The sequence below is a fragment of the Portunus trituberculatus genome, chromosome 47, assembly GCF_017591435.1.
Source record: "Portunus trituberculatus isolate SZX2019 chromosome 47, ASM1759143v1, whole genome shotgun sequence".
Taxonomy (NCBI): domain Eukaryota; kingdom Metazoa; phylum Arthropoda; class Malacostraca; order Decapoda; family Portunidae; genus Portunus; species Portunus trituberculatus.
The window spans coordinates 22,302,254-22,326,275 of NC_059301.1; the positions used below are offsets into that span (position 1 = coordinate 22,302,254).

A 24,022-nucleotide genomic window follows, 5' to 3' on the forward strand; every position below is an offset into this window, starting at 1 on the left:
TATTATTATTATTATCATTATTATTATTGTTATTATGATTATTTTTCTTGTTATTGTTTTTGTTATTTTTTGACATAGTTTTGTAACCATTATATATATATATATATATATATATATATATATATATATATATATATATATATATATATATATATATATTACTGTTCTCGTAAATTAAGTTGTTGATACTACTACTACTACTACTACTACTAATAATAATAATAATAATAATGATAATACTGTCACCACCACCACTACTGCTACTACTACTACTACTACTACTACTACTACTACTACTACTACTACTACTACTACTACTACTACTACTACTACTACTACTACCATTACTACCACTACTACTTCCATTTATACTTTTATAAATGGTAACAATCGTCAAAGAATATAAAGAGTGTAAGAGGAATATTTTGTTCTTTACTTATACTTATTGCTGTTGAGAGAAACCAGCAAAATTACGACTGAGAGAGAGAGAGAGAGAGAGAGAGAGAGAGAGAGAGAGAGAGAGAGAGAGAGAGAGAGAGAGAGAGAGAGAGAGACAGACAGACGGATTAACAGACAGACGAATTAACAGAGAAATAAATAAAATAAATAAATACAGACTTTCGCCAAGAGTATACACACGGAAATATAACGAGAGAGAAAATATCCAAAATGAAGAATGAACTTAATTGCGAGGGTGCGACATAAAAAAAAAGTAATAGATAAATAAAAAGGGGAGAAAATGAAATAGAAAATACAGTAACATTGATAATAAAAGAAAAATATATATATAAAAAATCTGAGGGGCGCTTGTCGGCAGGAGGGATACGCATTTTATATGAAAACGACAGTAAATATAAACTGCAATGTTGAATTTGCGTAGAGAGAGAGAGAGAGAGAGAGAGAGAGAGAGAGAGAGAGAGAGAGAGAGAGAGAGAGAGAGAGACAGACAGACAGACAGACAGACAGACAGACAGACAGACAGACAGAGAGAGAGAGAGAGACAGACGGCGTTTTAATCATTTCACAATTCCTGATATTAAATCGAGCCTGTTTCTTCAGATGCTCGTCTTTTCCAGGCCTCCTCAGAATCTCTTTGGGACGCGGCTTAATTAACTCAGCCAGAGCATCGATGTTAAGTAAACGTGTAGGAGACTGGGAAAGAATTGCACGACGAGGAGAACTGGAATAGAAAAAGAAATGGATGGACGATGGAAAAAAAATGCTATAATGGAAGAATATAATGGAGGTACATGGGAGATGATAGGAGGGGAAAGAAATAAGGGAGGAAGAATATAATACAGTTAAATGAGAGATGATAAGGGGAAAGAAGTAAGAGAACAATGTAATAATCCCTGTATCAAGGTAACATAGATAGATAGACAGGTGTATAGACAGAGATGAATAACATGCATTCTTACTTAGATTAAAAAGATAAATAGATCAATAGCCATACAGATACATAGACAGGAAAAAAAAAAAAGATTAAACGTGCATATTGATAAATTATATACTAGCAACCAATCTGCAAACATGAAAACGCCCCAAGCAAACTGTCAACACCATTTCACTTAATCAACACTACGCAAACAAAACATTTACAAGTGCATGGAATATATGTCATCCATAGAGATAAATAGATAGATAGACATATATATATATATATATATATATATATATATATATATATATATATATATATATAGAGAGAGAGAGAGAGAGAGAGAGAGAGAGAGAGAGAGAGAGAGTCAGAAATTGCTATCATTGCCTCTTAATTATGGTAATGAAAAAGGACGAGAAAGATGGGATTGTTATTGTGGATCAGTCGAATATTTCTCTCTCTCTCTCTCTCTCTCTCTCTCTCTCTCTCTCTCTCTCTCTCTCATCAGCATTAATCTTAAGGTGCATGAGGGATGAAGTCACACTAATCAAGCGCCTCCTCCTCCTCCTCCTCCTCCTCCTCCTCCTCCTCCTCCTCCTCCTCCTCCTCCTCCTCCTCCTCCTCCTCTTCCTCGTTCTCCTCCTCCTCTTCTTTTTTTTTCTTTTGTCAGGAAGCGAGTACCGAGGCGAAAGATGCCTGTGTTCTCAATCCTACGGTCAAACCTCGCCAGCCTTCCTTAGCGCCCCGGGACGGAAAACACGCTAATTGTCTTTTCCCGCCTTGATAGTGACTCCCTCCGCCAAACGTCATGAATTGTAGCGTTTCTTCTTCTTCTTCCTTGTGATTATTTTGTCTTCTGGTGTTCCTGTTGTGTTATTACTGCCACTGCTGTCACTGTTATTACTACTATTGCGCCAAGACAGTCAACAGCACCTAGTAATATTATCATTGCTAATTTTATTGGTGGTGTTAGTTTTGTTGTCAATGGTGGTTTTAAGATTGCTTTGCTTGATCTTTTTTTTTTATCTCTTTCTATTGTCGTCTCCTTTTCTTTCTCTTTTCTTTTCTTTTTTTTTTATTGTCATTCTGTTACTATTTTTTCCTGCTCCTGCTGCTACTGCTACTACTACTACTACTACTACTACTACTACTACTACTACTACTACTACTACTACTACTACTACTACTACTACTACTACTACTACTTCTACTACCACCACCACCACCACCACCACCACCACCACCACCACCAAACTTCCTTCACTTTTACATGTATTAGTATTGTGTGTGAGTTTTTATTGTCTTATCACCAACCAATCTCCACCACCACCACCACCACTCCACCACCAAATTTTCTTTACCTTATTTTATCCATGAGTTTTTATTGTCTTTTCACCAAGAATCTCATATTTATTTCTCTTATATGTTCTGTGTGTGTTCCATGTGTGTGTGTGTGTGTGTGTGTGTTGTGTGTGTGTGTGTGTGTGTGTGTGTGATTGCTTTTCATTCATATATTTCAAAATTTCAGTGTCGCCTTTCCTTTCATGTGGTTTATTTTTTCTTGCCTTTACTTTTTTTTCCTTTATTTCTTCTTCCTCTCCTTGGTTATATATTTCTTCTTTTTCGTCTTCTCTTCTACATCTCCTTCCTCTTTTTGTCACTTATTCTTCTGTATGTTCTTATGCATTATTCTTTCTGCAATTGTCTCCTCCTCCTCCTCCTCCTCCTCCTCCTCCTCCTCCTCCTCTTCTATCTCTTCCTTTTCTTCCTCCTTCGTGTTTCTCGCATTCATTATTTTCTCTTCCTCTTCCTCATTCTTCTGCTTTTTTTTTCTTCTCTTTCTCCTTCGTTACCATCTTTCCTATTGCTCTCATTCCTCCTCCTCCTCCTCCTCCTCCTCCTCCTCCTCCTCCTCCTCCTCCTCCTCCTCCTCCTCCTCCTCGTCGTCCTTCTCTTTCCACCATATTGGCAGTTCAGTGATGAGGACCATGAATATGAAATGAATGAAGCAGGTACAGGAAGAGGCCATTCGTTCACCTCGCTCTGACAGGGAAGACTCGGTGCATGGGGAGTAAAAATCAGCGTCATTACTAGGGAGAGAGAGAGAGAGAGAGAGAGAGAGAGAGAGAGAGAGAGAGAGAGAGAGAGAGAGAGAGAGAGAGAGAGAGAGAGAGAGAGGCGTTTATTATAGAGTCAATTGGAAGTGTTCCCTGTAGGTGTTAGCGGTGAGTGACAGGACAGCGTTGGATGGAGGTAGGTGCCTTTCTCTCTCTCTCTCTCTCTCTCTCTCTCTCTCTCTCTCTCTCTCTCTGTTTGCTTTATATTAAGTTTGTTCCTGATTCCTTTACAAATGTTAATGTCTGATTCTATAGTGAGGTTAGGATATCGTGTGTGTGTGTGTGTGTGTGTGTGTGTGTGTGTGTGTGTGTGTGTGTGTAGTATGTAAACGAGAATTTACGCAACGAACTGCAGTTGTTTTGTGAGTATATATCTCCATGACTCTCCTTTTCTTATGTATTAACATTGTATAATTGTTCTAGTTCATTTATTAGCTGTAGTTCATAGAATTTAAACATATATCTCAGTGTGTGTATGTATGTATGTATGTATGTATGTATGTATGTATGTGTACTGATAATTTCTACACAAAATCAACTTCACCGTGTCTTTTTACAGTATTGGTGAATGAACCATGTGCCTGCCTTGCCTGTGTGTGTGTGTATGTGTGTGTGTGTGTGTGTGTGTGTGTGTGTGTGTGTGTGTGTGTGTGTGTGTGTGTGTGTGTGTGAGTGTGAGAAGAGCCCCGTTATCGGCAGGAGCAGGTGTTGTGGCGGGGCTGTGGCTGGGATTCATGGGCACTATTAGGCTCATTATGCTGCCAACACTTCCTCTGACACGCCGCCGATATCCCCTAATGGACACCGGGTTACTTTTGCATCCTCGAGCCGTGATACTCTAAAGGGTTTCCATGAGAGAGAGAGAGAGAGAGAGAGAGAGAGAGAGAGAGAGAGAGAGAGAGAGAGAGAGAGAGAGAGAGAGAGAGAGAGACTAATTTTCATCCTTTTATTAAGTTTAGGTAATCTTCTACTCTCTTCTTTTTCAGTGAGGAAGCGTGCACACCTTCAGTTCTTCATTACATTCCTCCATCTTTTCTGATATTTTGTTTTCAGTGATTTGTACAGTTTGTTTTATTATTGAAAAAGTATTGTATTTGATTGATATTTTGTGTGTGTGTGTGTGTGTGTGTGTGTGTGTGTGTGTGTGTGTGTGTGTGTGTGTGATGATAACAGTAGTAGTAGTAGTGGTGGTAACAAAATCAGTATAGTCATGATGATGATAATGATGAAACGTGTACCAGTTGGAAAAACATTATTATTGTATTTTTTGATCCGTGAGAAATAATACTTGAGATTTTTTATTCGTCTCGCCATAAAACACAAACACTTGATTGACGTGAACAGTTAATGGACGAAGTAGAGTGAAAATGAAAATACCTTACGTTGTCATAATTCTTAAGCTTTTGATTTTTTTTTTTTTTTTTTTGCGTTTGAATTCTTGCCGATTGTTTTATTTTACAAGGATTCGATGAAAAATGTTTTGGTATCTATTTCTTTGAGACTTAGTACCTTTATAAATCTAAAAACACTGCAGTTTGTCTGAGACTGTTTCTTGTGAAGGTAGTGGTGGGGTGGTGGAGCGTGAAGCACAGCAGTGGCGTGCAGAGGTGGTCACGGCGCCTCTCGTGTGAGGCAGCGCTCTATTCAAAGAATTATCATGCATTTGCATTCAATTGCAAACCACCGCACCCCTCCTCTTTTGCCGCTGCATTTGCCCAAAAATGCACAACTCATAAGCATGCAAATTTGACTGCTACAGTTATTGCTGTTGTTACCGCTGTAATTACTACTACTACTACTACTATTACTACTACTGCTACTACTGCTACTACTACTACTACTACTGCTACTACTGCTACTACTACTACTACTACTGCTACTACTGCTACTACTACTACTACTACTGCTACTACTACTACTACTACTACTACTACTACTACTACTACCGTCCCCACCAGCACCACCATCCCAACCCCCATCATTGCTGCTATAAACGCACTAATAGTAACAATAACAATAACAAAAAAAAAAAACTAGGAACAAAAATGCACAGCAGAACACCTTTGTTACTGCTTCTCACGCCACATCACTTCATCTTTGCCTTCCCAACTGCCCTCCTAACGTTCTGTCCCTCCCTGGCGTCTCCCTAAGCACTGCCAGCCCTTGCAGGAATACACGGGACAGTTGGTAAGCCTTCTTCCTAGCAATTGTACCGTGTCATTATAAACTGGAGATGTAACTGGGCATTATATACATACTATTTGTGGCATTTATGTGTGTGTATGTGTATAGTGCGGCACCCAGTGAATTGCAGTGTGTGTGTGTGTGTGTGTGTGTGTGTGTGTGTGTGTGTGTGTGTGTGTGTGACTTTTTAGCTTTGTTAATAAAGATATAATTGAGTTAGTTAGGGCAAAATTAGCTGTCTTATTTTTTCATGGTATTTATATCTCTATTTTATTTTTATTTTTCTTGATTTAATTTATTGCCTTTTTTGCGTTGTCCTAATACTTTTCTTCTTCTCTGGATTAAGGGCGAGTGTTGAAATGTGAAAGTGAAAGGCAGATGTTGTTATTATCATTATCATTATCAATTATTATTATTATTATTATTATTGTTATTATTATTATTATTATTATTATCATTAATATTATTATTATTATTATTATTATTATTATTATTATTATTATTATTATTATTATTATTATTATTATTATTAGTAGTAGTAGTAGTAGTAGTAGTAGTAGTAGTAGTAGTAGTAGTAGTAGTAGTAGTAGTAGTAGTAGTAGTAGTAGTAGTAGTAGTAGTAGTAGTAGTAGTAGTAGTAGTAGTAGTAGGTAGTAGTGGTGTGGCTGTAGTGGTAGCAGTAATAGTGGTAATGGTGCAGTGGTGGTGTAGTAGGTAGTAGTGGTAGTGGTGTAGTAGTGGTGGTGGTGGTGGTGGTGGTGCAGTGGCAGTGGTGGTAGTAGTAGTAGTAGTAGTAGTAGTAGTAGTAGTAGTAGTAGTAGTAGTAGTTGTTATTGTTGTAATGGTGGTGCTGGTAGTGGTATTAACAACTGTAATCTTCAAATCCTGAATGACAACAAGACCAAGACAACTTCTCTATCATTCCCGTCACAACCACTGTAAGAAATCCCACCATCTCTTCCATAACAACTCAACACTAATATCAAACCTCTATCTGCGTGTTCACTGCCATAGCCACCGATACACTCAACACCCCCCCCCCCTGTCCATCTATTAACCTTAACCTCGTGAGTACCATGACGCATTTCCTTTTTCATCCTGCTTACTATTTACTGATTCTACACAGCTTCAGAAACTTATGGGGAGAATTAAAATAGTGAAGACTCTGGCCATCAATCTTCTAACCTCCATAGACCCTTCCTAATGTAAATAAAATCGTCTGATCACACCCAAAGCTCATAGTAAAAAAAAAAAATATGCCCCAGTACTGAAGAGGTTAACATCCCCCACTGTCCATGCTCGTACCCTCATAACTATAGCGTAACATACCGTGACAATTCCCCTCGCCCACTTCTCACCTGTCCTCACCGTCACATGCCCCGGAACAATCGCAATAATTAATGAATTCTCAATGACTTCCAGTGAAGCTTTATGAGCCTTAATGACCAGGGAGAATAATGGGGGTTTGAAGTTCCACAAAATAGCTTCGTTTCGCTCGGGTTCGGATCCATTCTCACGTCTGGATTGGTGCTGAATTGCGAAGTTATTTAGGAGTTCCGTGAAGCCTTGATGTTAATGAAGCCCTTTGGTTCCGAAGCCTCGATCTTGTTTAATGACCCGAGATGTGTAATTGGAAAACTTAATCTGATTTGTTTCTATTCATATTCTCTCTCTCTCTCTCTCTCTCTCTCTCTCTCTCTCTCTCTCTCTCTCAATTTTTGTGGTGATAAAGGAAAATAAAAACGCTCTTACACACACACACACACACACACACACACACACACACACACACACACACACACACACATTGATTTTCGGTAATTATTAACAAATTAGCGTCTGTTTTTATATTGCGATTCTGATTTATTGGCACTTTAGAGAAGCGTATAAAGATGAGATATGTGATCCTCGTAGAAAGAGAGAGAGAGAGAGAGAGAGAGAGAGAGAGAGAGAGAGAGAGAGAGAGAGAGAGAGAGAGAGAACTAGACAATACAAGATAGGCAACATATCAATATACGTACACTGATTGATTTTGTTATTGAATTAGTCCATATATACAAATAATCTTGCATGTTTATGTTTTATGTGTACGTGCACTGTGTATGTACTGTGTGTAGTATGTTTTCTCTACACATTCACAAGCATCAAAGTTCATTTGTAGGCTTGTATTCCTATGGCTAGGTCTACATGTTTGTCTGTGGATCAGTATTGTGTATTTATTATCTGTTTTCCCGTCTGTGTATGTATGAGGTGTGATATATTTTCCATGGTGAAAGTGTGCATTATATTTAGCAGAAGGGAGGTGAGGTGAGGTGAAGGAGACCGGAAGAAAGACGAGGTTGGGGGAAGGAGAGGGTGGGTGGAGGGATGGAATAAGAGGGGAAGGTGCGGTATTTAACTCCTGCAATACTGGGACACATTTTTACCTGAAGATTTATGTTCGATTAGACCATTTTATTGACATTAAGAAGGGTCTATGGAGGTCAGAAGATTAATGGCCACAGTTTTCACTATTTTCAACCCCACATAAGTTTTTGAAGCTGTATGAAACCACCGAATAGGAAGCAGAATGAATATAGAAACACGTCACGGGGGTTAAAGTAGTGTCGTGATGTAGTGCCTTGAAAATAAGAACTCCTGTCATCACATCACTGCACACTTCACCGCTGGGACCATTCATGCAAAAAAGAAGCGCCAGGAAGTGAAAGAATGGAATTACTGGGGAAACTGAATGTAATGTGGATACTTTGTTGTATTTGTCCGTCAGCAGAAAACGTGCCGTCACGCTTGGCGGCAAAACTGTGAGAGCAGACCTACGTTGAGTGACACCTTTGTACTGTTGCAGTGTTGAGTGCTATTTTAACCCCTTAAGTACTGTGACGCGTTTTTATTTTGATTTTGTGGTATGATTAGACTATTTTATTGACATTAGGAAAGGTCTATGGAGGTCAGAAGATGGGCACTGTCTTCACTATTTTAATCCCCACATAAGTTCCTGAAGCTATAGAAAATCACCAAATACTAACTCGAATGAATAGAAAAACGCGTATACATGGTGCTGAAGAGGTAAAAAGACAATGTATATGTACAGTGCCTTTTATGTACATTTTAACTTGTGGTAATGAAGCATACAAGAGGAAATGCCCCACTTTTCCTGTGTATGTGAGTGTATTGGACACGAAATCTTAGTGAAGGGGCGAATTGACAAGGGTGGAGCGATTTGGTCATAAGCCGAGTTGTCCTATAAGCCAACACTCAGCTTCCCTATTTCTGTTTCTCTACTTCACTCCATCTGGCGTCTCTGTGTTCCCTTTTCCCTCCTCACTCTTCCGTTTTTCAATCCAACAGCCATTTATCACTCCACACTCTCCGAAGCGACATGATCAATTCAAACATTCACTCAGTATCACACTATAACGAATACAAGAACTCTCTCTCTCTCTCTCTCTCTCTCTCTCTCTCTCTCTCTCTCTCTCTCTCTAGTGTTACGGTATATTTTTAGGTCGTAAGACAAGTCAGGTGGAGGCAGCGACCGATAATTTGAAGTGCATTTTCTTTTCTTAATTATTCATCTTATTTTTCCTCTCTGTCTAAAGTTACTTTCGTCACCCTCTTCCTCCCGACGTTTTCTTTTTTTCTTTTTCTCTCAGGGAGATGCGTTCCCGAGATTATTATTTCTTCTTCTTCCTCTTTTTTCCTTTCCTGTTCTCGTCACTTGCCGCCTCTTCCGCAAGTTTTGTCTTTCCGTCACTCTTTATCTTGCCTTCCTGAAAATATGCCAAGTTTTTTCATCTTTCTTCCTCCTTCCTTCCTCCCTTTCCTTCTTGCTTCTCACGCCACCTCGTCATCTGCTGTTCCTAGCCTTCTGTCCACACGCTACTTTTCACGAACTAGGCGTCTCAGGTAAGTCATTAAAGAAATATAATTACAAGACACAGATAGGCACCAAGAAGGACAGACTAACAAGCACACAGAAACAGAGAAAAACACGCAGAAACAGACAGTCGGATATAAACAGACCGAAACAGAGATAGACATAGATAAAAAGACACAGACAGACGGACAGACAGACACACAGACAGGTACATAAAGCCATACAGATGCACAGAAACGAAGACAGACAGGCAGACACACTTAAAGATAGAAAATCCTTTGAAAAGTGGCGAGAGAATGCTGTGTGTTTTCTAAGTATTTTGTTTATTCTTTGCTTTCTGGCATTTACAATATTAGTTACACACCGTTTGACACTTTTAACACTTTGACATTTTAGACACGCGGAAAAAAAAAATCTTGCAAACCTCCTAAGTTAGTTTGATTTTCTGCCTCACTATTTTTAATCCATCATAAACAGGAAGATTCTTTAACGTATATCACTTCACAATCTTATATATGATCGCCGTTATGAGTTCCATCGTGGCCGCTCTACTGGTGATCCTCTGGCTTTCCTTACAGTGTGCTGGTCATGCTCTTAAAAAATCCTTCAGTATCTGATTATTATTTAACTTCACTTTAAGAACTGACACTGAAGTGGGCTTTTTTTTAATCATTTTTGTATTTTCTTTAGTTTTAGTTGTGCTTGCTGGAGAGAGAGAGAGAGAGAGAGAGAGAGAGAGAGAGAGAACTTAAAGAATACATACAGCAAAAAACCTTCTTAACTCGATACTAAGTAAACAAGAAACATGGATTAGGAGCAGAAAAATTATCATCCTGCCGTATTGTTACCATTTATAACATGAATATTTCCATCCCCAGATGAGAGAGAGCCCTTGGTGAGAGAAGGCTGCCCTGCCCTGTCGTCTGCTTCTCCCTCACCCAGAGAAGAGGTCGTCATGCTGTAGAGGTAAAGTGTGTTTCTATTCTTCTTTCTCAAGGTCAAAACATGATCCTCCTTGTGTGGACTTCTATCTTTTGTTTTGTCCTTATTTCGTTTCTTGTCCACGTTTTGTATATTCATTCATAGTTATATGTATGTTTCATTTACTTATGTTTCTATCTATTTGTCTTATAGTATGTGTCATTGATTGATTTTCTCTCTCTCTCTCTCTCTCTCTCTCTCTCTCTCTCTCTCTCTCTCTCTCTCTCTCTCTCTCTCTCTCTCTCTCTCTCTCTCTCTCTCTCTCTCTCTCTCTCTCTCTCTCTCTCTCTCTCTCTCTCACCAGATATAAAACAAATTAAAAATGTCCACTCTACTCGAAAAGAAACTACCAGCCACAATATCCCTGACAAGGCCAAGGGTGTATTACATTCTGGTTTAAATGAAATGGAGTCTTGGCTTGAAGGTATTAGGAAAGACGATCATGCTGAGTGATCTGCTTTGTATGATGAGCAGAATAGGTACAGAAATAAAGTAAAGGTTCTTGTGCAGCGAGGAAAGGATGGTACACACACACACACACACACACACACACACACACACACACACACACACACACACACACACACACACACACACACACACGATAAAAATGTTTACTCTTTTTTCTTTGGTTAGATTTTTTCTTTTCTTTTTATACCAATTGGGCTTTTTCACAGGAATTTCTGGGCTAAAGAGGGTACTTTTTGGGGCACCTCGTATCTCAATGCCCACCCGCTAGGAAACCGTTGCCCCGAGTGAGGAAGCCCAACCTACACTCGGACCGTGGATAGGATTCGAACCCATGCGCTTGGAGACCCCTCGGACCCCAAAGCACGCATGGTTCCACTGAGATTGGATCCAGCGTCTGATATAGATGGAGAGTTGATTGCATTTCTGTCTCCTTTTCTTGTGGTTTCTTTATATAGATGTTACTTCTTCTTCATTTTTTTATTCTTTAAGGCTTCATTTCTTTCACCAGCTCTCATATTTCTTTTTTTTTTTTCATTCTCTTCTTTCTTGTCTTTTTTTTTCGAAGAATTTTCGTCAAACCTCGACCATCTCTCATCTTCTTTCCACCTTCGTCATCCTCTCTATTTATTACACGATCCATGGCAATTCTTGCTCCTACTTCGCTCACCCTCATCCACTTTCCAGGAAAAATCCACTTTCTTCCTTATATCTTCCCTTTTTCCATTCCTTATTTTGTTCCGAGGTAAAAGAAAAAAAATCTTTCCTGAAAATTTGAAACTCTGGTGCGCTTCAACAAAACTCAATTGCTTGCACAGAGACACGCCTCGCAGATTCCGTTACCTGGAGCCAGAGGTCAGAGTACACTGGTGAGATTTCCTATTCAGTTTCAATATGGAAGGGAAACATTCAGAACGCCTGGTCTCTCTCTCAGCCCCGAGGAAAGTAATAATGTTTGTAATAATAATGTATAATGTTTGCCTCGTAATACAGAGATAGATTGGCAGGTAGGGGGAGCGAGAGAGAAAGAGCGAGCAAGAGAGAGAGAGAGAGAGAGAGAGAGAGAGAGAGAGAGAGAGAGAGAGAGAGAGAGAGAGAGAGAGAGAGAGAGAGAGAGAGAGAGAGAGAGAGAGAAATATCCTCATCTTGTAGGCATTGAAGTTGCAAATATGTAAAAAAAAAAAAAAAAAAGGAATCAAGAAATGCAATGACAGTTCTATCCATGATTTACTGACGACAGAAAAAAAATCATGTAACCTCCCCAATGAAAAAAAAAAAAAAAAAGTTTACGTGATGGTGGGCGGCGGTGCAGGTACAGATGGGCGGCGGCGGGCGGTGGTGTGTCGCTCCTGGATATTGAGTCTTTAGTTATTACCAATATTTATCACCTCATCCTTTGCCATGAAGCCCGGGCCATCTGAGTCACTGCCTGGCCTGGGTAGGTGCTGGGGCGCTGGCAGGGAGGTGCAGGCAGGGAAGATGTAAGTTGAGAGAGGTTGTCGTGGGTAGGAGTGGGTGGAGTATGGTTATTTGTATTGATTAGGGAGAGAACAAATGGCGTGATGCATAACAGGATGTACTTTGGGTGAATAATGTCGCTAACTACGATAATGGGGAGGAGTTTACCTGCAAAGATACGTGAAAAATGACGTCGTTAATTTTTATGCTATTACGTCGAGGATTAGACTTGTAAATATGCACGTCATGTTTCTCTCTCTCTCTCTCTCTCTCTCTCTCTCTCTCTCTCTCTCTCTCTCTCTCTCTCTCTCTCTCTCTCTCTCTCTCTCTCTCTCTCTCTCTCTCTCTCTCTCTCTCTCGGCGTCATGTGATCTCAGTTGTGTTGCGCATTATTGCAGTCTGTCAATCAGTTTCTCCTTTTCAATAGCTTCGTGGTTGTCGTGTTTACATAATTCTTTTTACATATTTTCTTCTTTTTCTTATCTCAATTAGTCATTCATTTATTCATTCACTCAGTCAGTCAGTCAGTCAATCAGTCAGTCAGTAAGTCAGTCAGGCAGTCAGTCAAACTTTCCTTTCTTTCCTTTTGCATTCATTGTGATTTATTTACAGGCGTCCAATTTTATGACTGAGTAAGATTTAGACCAAAAACTTTCTCTCCTGTATGCATAACGAGAGGCGATCGATGTTAACTGCCTTGTGTGTGTGTGTGTGTGTGTGTGTGTGTGTGTGTGTGTGTGCCTTTGTTCTTTCAGGGGGTGTCTTTGTATCATTGGCAGGTTTTCAGGACAAAGCTATTGACACTGTACGACTATCCCTTTCTTTTTTTCTTTTCTTTTCTTCTTTTCTTTTTATCATTATGTTATTGGGCGTTTATTTAGATTTGAAGGCATGTATTCAAGTAAATATATATATATCTCTCTCTCTCTCTCTCTCTCTCTCTCTCTCTCTCTCTCTCTCTCTCTCTCTCTCTCTCTCTCTCTCTCTCTCTCTCTTTCTCAGTGTGACCCTTACCACTTTATTCCAGTAGCCTTAGAAATTTTTTTTTTATTTTATCCCCCGAAAAAAAATAATCCCAGAAATAATGTGAATTTACATTAGAAGATCTTATTCACTGATTTATTACTGGATAACATATTTCTTTTTTTTTTTTCCATATAACCATTTATCGTTTTAGCTATAAGAAGGACAGAATTAAAATCATATACTGTCTCTCTCTCTCTCTCTCTCTCTCTCTCTCTCTCTCTCTCTCTCTCTCTCTCTCTCTCTCTCTCTCTCTCTCTCTCTCTCTCTCTCTCTCTCTCTCTCTCTCTCTCTCTCTCTCTCTCTCTCTCTCTCTTCCACTTATGATTTTTCTAGATACACATTTAATAAAGACGCGGGAAAATACCAAAGTAACTCCATATTTTGTCCTTCTTTTTCTGTATCCTTATAAACAAAGACAAAATTAACTTCATATACTCTCTCTTTATTTCTCTTCGGCTTATAACCTTTAGACACACATGTACTGAGGACACAAAAGAGAGACCAAACTAACCTCATACGCTACCCTTTCCTCCAGTACCTGTGTAAACAAATCCTCTCAGTGCCATGAATGCTGACAAGGGATAACCGCAGCAGTGAAAGGGGCAAGTTTGAATCAAGTCCACAGTTTCTAAAAAGAGTTGAGTTCTATTGATTTAGCCCCTTCAGTACTATAACGCTTTTCCGTATTCATTCCGCTTCCTGTTTGGTGATTTTTATACAGCTTCAGAAACTTACATGAGGATTAAAATAGTGACCTCCATAGACCCTTCGTAATGTCAATAAAATCGTCTAATCGTACACAAATCTCAAGGTAAAAATGTGTCCCAGTAATGAAGGGCTTAAAATGAGATACCGCAAATCTTATCAACGCACCCTCAACGTTAATACGAAGACCTACCAGTGCACTGTTCATTAGCCGAGTCATGGAGGTCTTGTGCGCGTTGTAGCGAAAGGGCAAAGAAAGGGCTTCTTCCTCTTCCTCGACCCTTTAATAACCCTCGCCACCACCCACCTGAGTCTGAGTCTCCCCACTGGTAAAGGTGAGCCGTTCGCCATCCCGTCCCTACAAGAGTTAATGAAATAATGACGACACTGCGTATTCAGGTGCTTGAGGAAAAGACGCCGCCACTCACGGGCTGCTCTGTTCCTCCTGCTGGTCTGGGTCTGTCTGTCTGTCTGCCTGTCTGTCTGCCTGGCGTGGAAGGGAGGGATACTTAAAGATGATGAATGGCAACTCGTTTTTTTCTTTCTTTCCTTTTCTTTTTCTCTTCATTTTTTTCTTTGTGAGGTTTTTTGCTCTTTTTTTTTGTGGGTGTGAGTATGATCGCGTGAGAGAGAGAGAGAGAGAGAGAGTTTGTCGGAGTGGTGTCGCTGAGAGAGAAAGCCGAGGAGAAAGAGGAAAGGAAGGATGAAAAGGGAAGTTTGCATAGGAAGAGGAAGAATAAAGGATGTTGTTTGCATGAAAAGAGGAGTACTGCATGCACGACAGAGAGAGAGAGAGAGAGAGAGAGAGAGAGAGAGAGAGAGAGAGAGAGAGAGAGAGAGAGAGAGAGAGAGAGAGAGAGAGAGAGAGAGAGAGAGAGAGAGACATAACTTCCATCACCCTTCTCATTCCCCTTTTAGTTTCATTTTAATTCATCATCTAAAAAAATAATAGTAATGCTAATAATAGTAACGATAACTGAATTTCTGCATTTACCCAAAGCCTGCTGGTACTGCTGCACGTTCATTCGTACTTTTCACTATGGAAATTAACACTGGCAATATATCACTGTGCTTGAAATTACTAGGGAAAAAGGGAGACGTGAGAGCGCATAGGAAGGTGAAAGTCGCGGAAGAAAATACATAAAGAAAGATAATAGAAGCTTTAAGAGGCCATTATGACTATACGTGGTAGTTATTATAAGAAAAGTAATGATAAGACAAGAAATCCGGTATGTTTATTGGTATGGAATGACAGAGTTTCTCTAGGCTTCATTTACACTTTTTTATTCCTCCTCATTATTTCCTATAGGACTCGCTCACTTCCAGATCACACACTGCGCTGGACTTCCCTGCCTCTTGAATCACATGGCGGTCACTGTACTATGAAACGCCTAATTTCCTCTTTTTTTTTCACATTCACAATCACTCGACTTGTTTAGACTTTCTTCACTTGGAATATTTCTTTCCTTCCCTCTTTTTTTTTTTTTTCCTTAATGAATTCGTTCACTCCCCACATCACATACTCCACGGGACTTCCCGCCATCCTTCATAAACCCCTCTCTCCCTCTTTCCCTTCCTCCTTCCCTCCCATGTCCCTCCCGCGTCTCTCCCTCCCTTCTGTGTCCCTCCAGAGTCCTGCCCTTCACTCACTCACTGGGACTCGTGCCTACATTTCACTCGTCGCCTCATACGGAGACTTTCACCAACTCAACTCCTCCTGGCGCGGTTTTCTGCATGCAAATTTATTCGTACCCAGAACGTTTCATTGCGAGGGGGAGCGTTGGAGCGTTGAAAGTCATTCCGGTCCTCTGGCCCTCCTCCCCCACGGCGTGTTTAGCACAGGTACTGCCTAATTAGCAGGTAATATAAGTACTTGTCCACTCCATGCAGTACAGGACTTTACGACTGTTAATTGACTAAGCCTGGGTTATGGTGGGTTTTATTTTATTGGGTTTAATTTAAGATTGTGTGTCTTTAGCTGTTACACGCATTAGCACATGACATACGTACATGCCTAGAGAGAGAGAGAGAGAGAGAGAGAGAGAGAGAGAGAGAGAGAGGGATAGGGAGAGAAGAGAGAGACAGAAATGGCGAGGGCATGGAGAGAGCAAGTTGAGTGTTACAGTGGGGTGGGCGAGGCGTGGAAGTCACCCTCATCTCACTCTGCCTGACACACCATCTCGTTATGTCCTAATCCCATTACTCCTGTGCCAGCCAGCGGAGAGGCAGGGGAAGGGGTGTGGAAGGAGAGACGAAGGCGCTGTTATTATATTAGCCATCATTAGGGATTTAATTAGCTCGCTTCTCATTTAATACTTTTCAAAACCTGCGTTAATAATAAAGCCTCCGAGGAAATTCATGAGGGATTTTTTTTTACCTTGTATATGCTTCATTAATCCTCCCATCTTTGTTTTTAACCCTTTTAGTACTGGGACACATTTTTACCTTGAGATTTGTGTACGATCTAACCATTTTGTTGACATGAGTAAGGGTCTATGGAGGTCAGAAGATTAATGGCCACAGCCTTCACTATTTCAATCCATACATGAGTTTCTGAAGCTGTATAAAATCAATCATCTGTTAGTTAGCAGAATGAATATGAAAACGCGTCATGATTAATTTCTCTTTTTTTTGTGAGTTGTCAGTAAATTCAGATAAGAACATTTTTTTGTCGTTTGATGTCGTATATGGGTGATTGATACTTCCACGTTTGATTTTAAATACCTTTCTATGTTTATCTGTATTCTTTTCTTCTCTGTGACCTTTCATTACGTGCAAATTTAAGTTTAAAGTTTTGGTATTGTTATGTAATATTCTGTTATGTTGTAGATTATTTTGTAATTCCTTTAACTTAGTCAAATCCTTTAACTTTTCACTTTAATTTCCAGTGCAGTGTCACTTGTCACCTTTCCAGCTTTATATATTCAGTAGCTTTCTTTCTTTCTTTTCTTTTTATTTCCAGCACCTCCAGTTTTGAATGCATCGTTTTCTAACCTTTTCACAGGATCACTTTTGAAAATACGTTTTTTTCTTTACTATTATTTTATTAGATAACTTTTGAATATGCTGTTTTTATTTTTCATTGATCTGCTTTTGATCTTTTTTTACTTCGTTTGGTTGCTTTTGAATTTGTTGTTTTGTTTACCTTTTTCAAGAGTGACTATTTTATGATGTACATTTCGGCGAGTCACATTTCTGGCGCATCGGAAATACAAATACCTGAGTTTCAGCGCCGCTCACATTTTCCCTCAACAACTTTTCGTGACCCGTTCATTGGGCGAGGCTCGGTGACCGCGCCAAGCGTTCCAGTAATTGTCTCCACCTGTCAGGTACACTTGTCCTGCCAGAGGTAATTGTGTCAGTTTACCGCGCTCCCCCATCGTTGTCAAACTGTCGTGCCCGTGGAATATAATGAGAATTAAAAAAAAAAAATGAGAAAAGCCTCTGTGTAGCAAACATGACAGCGTTGATGAGACACCGTGTCTAGCCAGTGTTCCAGTCTGCACCTGGCTCTGTATTTTGGACAATGAAAATAAGCGTCATACTGTCTGCTTTCCTCAACATATGACCGGTGAGTTTGTTGTCAGGGAAATGTGGTCATATCAAAGAACAAGCGTTGTATAAGTCAGTGACATTCGCCTGTTTGTTAACAAGTGAATGAAAAGTTTTACCTGTTGTCATATTCTAAAAGCAGCTGTCTTGTGAAGCATATGCGACCAGAGACCGTGAATGTCTATATCAATATTTGTTGACTTTTTAACTTCACCTATGTTGTTTATATTTTAATGTCAATTCTCAGCTTTATTAATCTAGTATTCTAATAGCACAGATCTGCCATTATCATCATCATCACCTTCATCATCAGCAGCTGCAACAGCAGCAGCAGCAGCAGCAGCAGCATGTTGCTGAAGAAAGGCATCTTCAAACTTTTCTCCTCGAGTCCCAGCACTGTGCCAATCTTTGCCAAGTTTCGTCTTGAAACTTTTCAATCTCATTTCTCCACCACCCGTGTGGCCTCCTTTATTGCCGCTGTTACCTGGCGGGCTCAGCCAGTCAGCCTTACATTATATCGAATTGCTCCTCCTGTACGACCTGTCCTGCGTGACGCGCTGCTCAGTCTCACCTGTGACGGGGGCGGTATGGCGCTAGGCGCTGTCTCAAGGCTCCTCCACACGCGGCCCGACTCTGGGAAAAAGAAGAAATCAAGAGGTCACATTGATTGGTATACTTAAGTGCACCAACAACTTACTACCGTGTGTAAGATTTATGCCAAAACATGTACGAAGTAATAAATATACCAATAAATATCAGATAATGGTAGATAAATGGTGATGGATGAAATGCAAGGCAATCATCACAGTACTGATGAAAAATAAACAGACGCAAAAAAAAAAAAAAAAAACGACAATGACATGTACTTACGAAAAACGAGGCGAGCGGTCAGTGTAATCAAACTCATGGTGATGAGAGGTGGGCAAGAAACAAATGTTGCTAAACTCTAATGAATACAATGAAAACTGGTCTCGACGCTACATGAAGGTAGCGGACAGAATGGTGAAGAAATCGAACACCTGTAACAACATTGCCAAGGCTATCAACCCCAGTCCCGCTCAGTATATACTGTACAATGGTCCCCACCGCTACAGCCACTCCACCCTCCACGCACCGCCACCACCGCCACTCTGGGGAATCAGGAGGCTGTTACTCTGACGCAGACGAATGATTTAAGATTTATTGGCGCGTAAACACAAAGATATGCAGACAGAAACACAAACAGGATGATCGTGGTAATTCATCAATCATGTATCAGTGACGAGGTGAAAATATTGTTGTCATTGACAGTTTAAAGAGAGAGAGAGAGAGAGAGAGAGAGAGAGAGAGAGAGAGAGAGAGAGAGAGAGAGAGAGAGAGAATATGCTCGTTGGTAGCATACTAGAGGCGCCATGACTCAGCACCGTGGTGATGGCTATGAAGGTAGTGACTGTGGCTCTGCTCTTGTATTATAATGGAGACAGAAAACGATTCGAGAGGACATCTTTGATGAGATTTTGTCTTGTAATCGCCTTTCCATCTTTCTTCATCAGTCTGCTCGCGTATAGAATAAGTTTTCCTTACGAAACTGAAATATATTTTTCCAGACATTTCCTTTTGTGTTGAACAATATGATCACATATAAACGAAAATCTTGAAGGTTTTTCTTTAATCTTCTTTACGTGAAAGGTATTGAAAAACAAATTTCTTTTATTTCACGCACACACACACACACACACACACACACACACACACACACACACACACACACACACACACACACACACACACACACACACACACACACACACACACACACACACACACACACACACACACACACACATATATATATATATATATATATATATATATATATATATATATATATATATATATATATATATATGTAGAATGATAAATGAATGAATGAAGAAAGCTTCTCAAATTAACTTGCTGTCAGAAAAAAAGATATCTTTGATGTGAAGTTTTATTCATATTCGTAAAGAAGCCTTTTGACATTGGACGAGCTAGACAAAAGGTTTTATTTGTTAATTTTTTCATGGATCTTTTATTTTTCACATATTTTGATGACCCTTAACGTAGAGCAATGCAAAGCAAAGAGAGTATGAGTTAAAATATGGGTGAAAAACAACAATTTGACACAATATGATGCACTTCCTTTTTATGTGACCAATCAAAACTATCACAGTGTTTTCGCCTCGCTTCACAGTAACACAGACGCGATGAATGAAATAGATAACCGGAACTATAGAGAGGGAATGACGAACGCGAGTGAAGATTTATTGTGTGTCATGGCGCTGCTGCAACATTAACAGGCGTAGACCGGCGCGTGGATGTGAAGGCTTACGATTTACAGAGTGCAACAGAATGAGAAACTGGGGAATATAAGTTCGGGAAGTAGAATATATTAAGATTGATTTCGCGATTTATGATGTGAAGAAGAAAAATGTGAAGAAAAAATAAGTCAGATAAAAAGAGGAAGCTACTGACGGAATCAATCTTTAGAAAGTATAGTATGGAAAGATTAATTGCATGAGCTACGTTATGAAGAAGAACTATAGAAAAATAAGAGGTCATATGAAAGATGGAAGCTCTGGAAATAGTGTAGACCATAAATCTTTCCAGTTTTGTTTTCGGAATGGAATTTGTTTATTTGTCTTTTTTTTTTCTAAAGACGAAAGGAAAAAGAATTCGTGAGAGATAGGCGATCGGAAAGCAGAAAAACCGAGGAAGATGGGAGGTTAAAAGTGGGGAAACTGTAAAATATAAAACACACAGAAGAGGAGGCGTGAAGGACATACTAGGAAAGGCAGGAAATGATAGATAAAAGATGAAAAAGGCAGGCGAACTGTAAAAGATAAATCAGAAAAAAAATCGGTAAAATAGAAAGTGTGAAAGTGAGGAACTGTGAAAGGAAGATAATAAATTGTTAAAAAAAAAAAATATTTGTGAAGGTATTAGATCGAAAAGACAAGGGACTGTGAAGAGCTCAGGAAAGACAGTTTAGAAAATTTCCATATTAGACCAAAGTCGTACAGTAGAATAAATAAAAAAAAGAACTTGTTGAGCATGAAAGATGGGAAAGCAAAGCAAAAAAATAAAACAAAAATACATAAAAGAATCAAGTTAAAACAGCTTATCATGAAGAACATAACCAATGAAACTATGAAAACTAGGCAGCCACGAAGTAAAGATATATTAAAAAAAAAAAAACACAGAAGAACTGAAAAAAATAGACTACATAGATAATAGAAAAAAAAAATCTTATGAATTGAAAGAGATTTGAAAGCAGAGATACTCACAACAAAGGAAACATCAGAAAATACGTGAGAGAGAGAGAGAGAGAGAGAGAGAGAGAGAGAGAGAGAGAGAGAGAGAGAGAGAGAGAGAGAGAGAAGAAACAGAAGAGACCGTGAAATATAGATCAGAAAATGCATTCGAAAAATAGAAAGAGACAGCAATACAACTTAGAAAAAGAGAGAGAGAAAGAAAACGAAACATATGACCTGAAGGAGAGTGGAGTGGAAGCAGCTTTTACATTCCCAGCCCGAGTCCTGCACTTTGCTAATACCGCGGCATCCAAATAACGCCTCTCCCATTACCTGTGTGGATTGCTATTGTTCAGGTGTGCTATTGACGATCGTGCATGTTACCTAGTTAAGTGTGTGTGTGTGTGTGTGTGTGTGTGTGTGTGTGTGTGTGTGTGGTGAGCTTCAATATTTTTTTTCAGGTTTTAATATTACTTTTTTGTATTTCTTGTTAATCTTTATTCTTTTGTTTCCTATTTCCCTTTTTTTTTTCTTCTCTTCTCTTCTCTTCTCTTCTCTTCTCTCCTCTCCTCTCTCTCCTCTCTCTCCTCTTCTCTTCAATTCCTCCTCTTCCCTAATCTCCTCTCCTCTCCTCTCTCTCCTCTCTCTCTCTCTCTCTCTCTCTCTCTCTCTCTCTCTCTCTCTCTCTCTCTCTCTCTCTCTCTCTCTCTCTCTCTCTCTCTCTCTCTCTCTCTCTCTCCCCTCAGTAGATATAAATTTGTATTAAGCTTCCCTCACTGTGCCTCGCGCCCGCCAGCTACGCCTGCAGGGATAAATTACAGGTGGCAGAGGGGAGAGAGAGAGAGAGAGAGAGAGAGAGAGAGAGAGAGAGAGAGAGAGAGAGAGAACAGAGGGGAAATACTGATAAAAAAAAAAAACGAAAAAGAGATTAGATGTAAGCAGGGAAAAAGACAGACAGGCAGAGACAAATAGAGCAATACAAGCGAGCAAATAAAGACATACCTTCCACGGCGCACGAAGCAAACTGAAACATTAGACGAAAGAAATCGAAATGTAGCGAGTGAGGGTATAACTTCCTGCATATTCTTTCTACTCACTTTTTTTCTTTTTTTTTTTGTTTTATTTTTTCGTCCTCACATCACTCATGCTTGTTTCTTTTCATTTCTGTCTTTTTCTTTTTCTTGTATTTTCTACACTCGCGTCATCTTAGTAAAACTTTTTTTTTTTTTTTTTTTTTTTTTTGCTGTAATATCTTTACTCTCACTTTAAAACTTGACGTTACGAGTGTTATTTCCGTGACTTCTCTGCCAGTTCAGGTACGTTCAGGTGTTCTCAAGCATTTTAGCGCCTTATCTTCTTAAACTTGTAACAAGCTTGTGTGGAAGATATTGGGTACAAAGACCACAGCATCATTTCGGAACACAGACCTTTAGTTCTGATGAAAAAAAAAATACTTGAATCTCCAGTGATTCTTTCATTTTATATACTTGAATAGTATATAACAAGAATGCAGCACAATCAACAACAAAAAAGCATGTGTGAGAATAGCACAGATCTTGTTAGAGTGCTTTCAGAAGGCAGGGAACCTCTAACAAAAAAAAAAAAAAAAAGTGTTTAAGAATATTCTCGTGAAAAAAATATATATGAGAACGTCACAGATCAAAACCTGTTAGAACAGAATACAGCACCATTTCAGAACACTGCTCTAGTTTTAGTTCAGCTTTGGAACGTGAACCTGTAGCAAAAGAAATAGCGTTTAAGAATATTTTCATGATACTACAAGAACACTACAGATGAAACACGGTTTTCACAACTAACACAGCACTATTTAGGAATATGACTGGTTTTAGTTCAGAACATGAATCTCTAGCAAAAATAAGACACAAATAAAGAAAAAGAACTACGAAATGAAACCACAGATCAAAACACGGCCTTTCCAAACATCACCATTTCAGAATACGACTCTAGTTTTAGTTGAGCTTTGGAACGTGAACCTGTAGCAAAAATAGAAAAGAAAAACGTTTAAGAATACTTTCATGATACAAATACAGAAAAAAAAAAACACTACGAAAATACCACAGATCAAAACACGGCACCATTTCAGAATACGGCTCCAGTTTTAGTTCAGCTTGACTATCACAGGGCTCATTCCAGCTCGCCCAATGCCAAGCACCAGCAGAGGCACTCCATTAGCAGACGTTTGCGCGATACTGATGAGTCGCACGCTTGATAGGCTGTCGGTCAGGCGGGTAATTTGTCATTGGCACCGAACAGCTGGTAGTAAGCGATGCAGATGCTCATTAATTGTGCGATATAATTTATTGATAGGTGTCGCTGGTTCAGGGAAGAGGAGGATAATGAAAAGCCAGCATCCGAGCGGTACGTTATTTGATATGTGAGTGTTAGTGTGATGGTTATTTGCTTCACCTGTGTGTGTGTGTGTGTGTGTGTGTGTGTGTGTGTGTGTGTGTGTGTGTGTGTGTGTGTGTGTGTGTGTGTGTGTGTGTGTGTGTTAGGGTGTGGTTTGCATGTATGTAGAGTGACGCAGATAAATGATAGATAAGTAGATACATACATAAATACATGCATTCATTTAAATATACATGTCTCCACTCATAAGTACGTTGGTAAAAAATGGTAAATATGTAGTTGATTAGATAAATATACTAGAGAGAGAGAGAGAGAGAGAGAGAGAGAGAGAGAGAGAGAGAGAGAGAGAGAGAGAGAGAGAGAATAAAATCAGAATATACTACATTTTCTTTTGTCTTTATTTGCTTCCCGTTTCTCCATTTTCTATACCTTAGGGCAGAGTTCATCTCAATTCCCTTGTCCTTTCACATTCTTGTTAGACTTCATATTTTATCTCCTCCATTCGCTGCTTCCTCCTCCTCCTCCTCCTCCTCCTCCTCCTCCTCCTCCTCCTCCTCCTCCTCCAGAATCTCCTCATCTTCTTAGGAAAAGATTTCGCATAATATTATCCTCCGTTGAGTTTGTATCAGATTAAATT

General features: G+C 39.5%; 1 protein-coding gene across 1 annotated transcript in view; it reads right to left on the minus strand.

Moving 5' to 3' along the window:
- The window catches only part of LOC123520620, a 462,153-nt gene that overhangs the window by 385,074 nt on the left and 53,057 nt on the right, over window positions 1-24,022 (minus strand). Inside the window, exon 2 of the mRNA XM_045283064.1 lies at window positions 18,315-18,376. The gene's annotated coding sequence lies outside the window, so the exon portion shown is untranslated. The remainder of the gene's footprint in view (window positions 1-18,314; window positions 18,377-24,022) is intronic.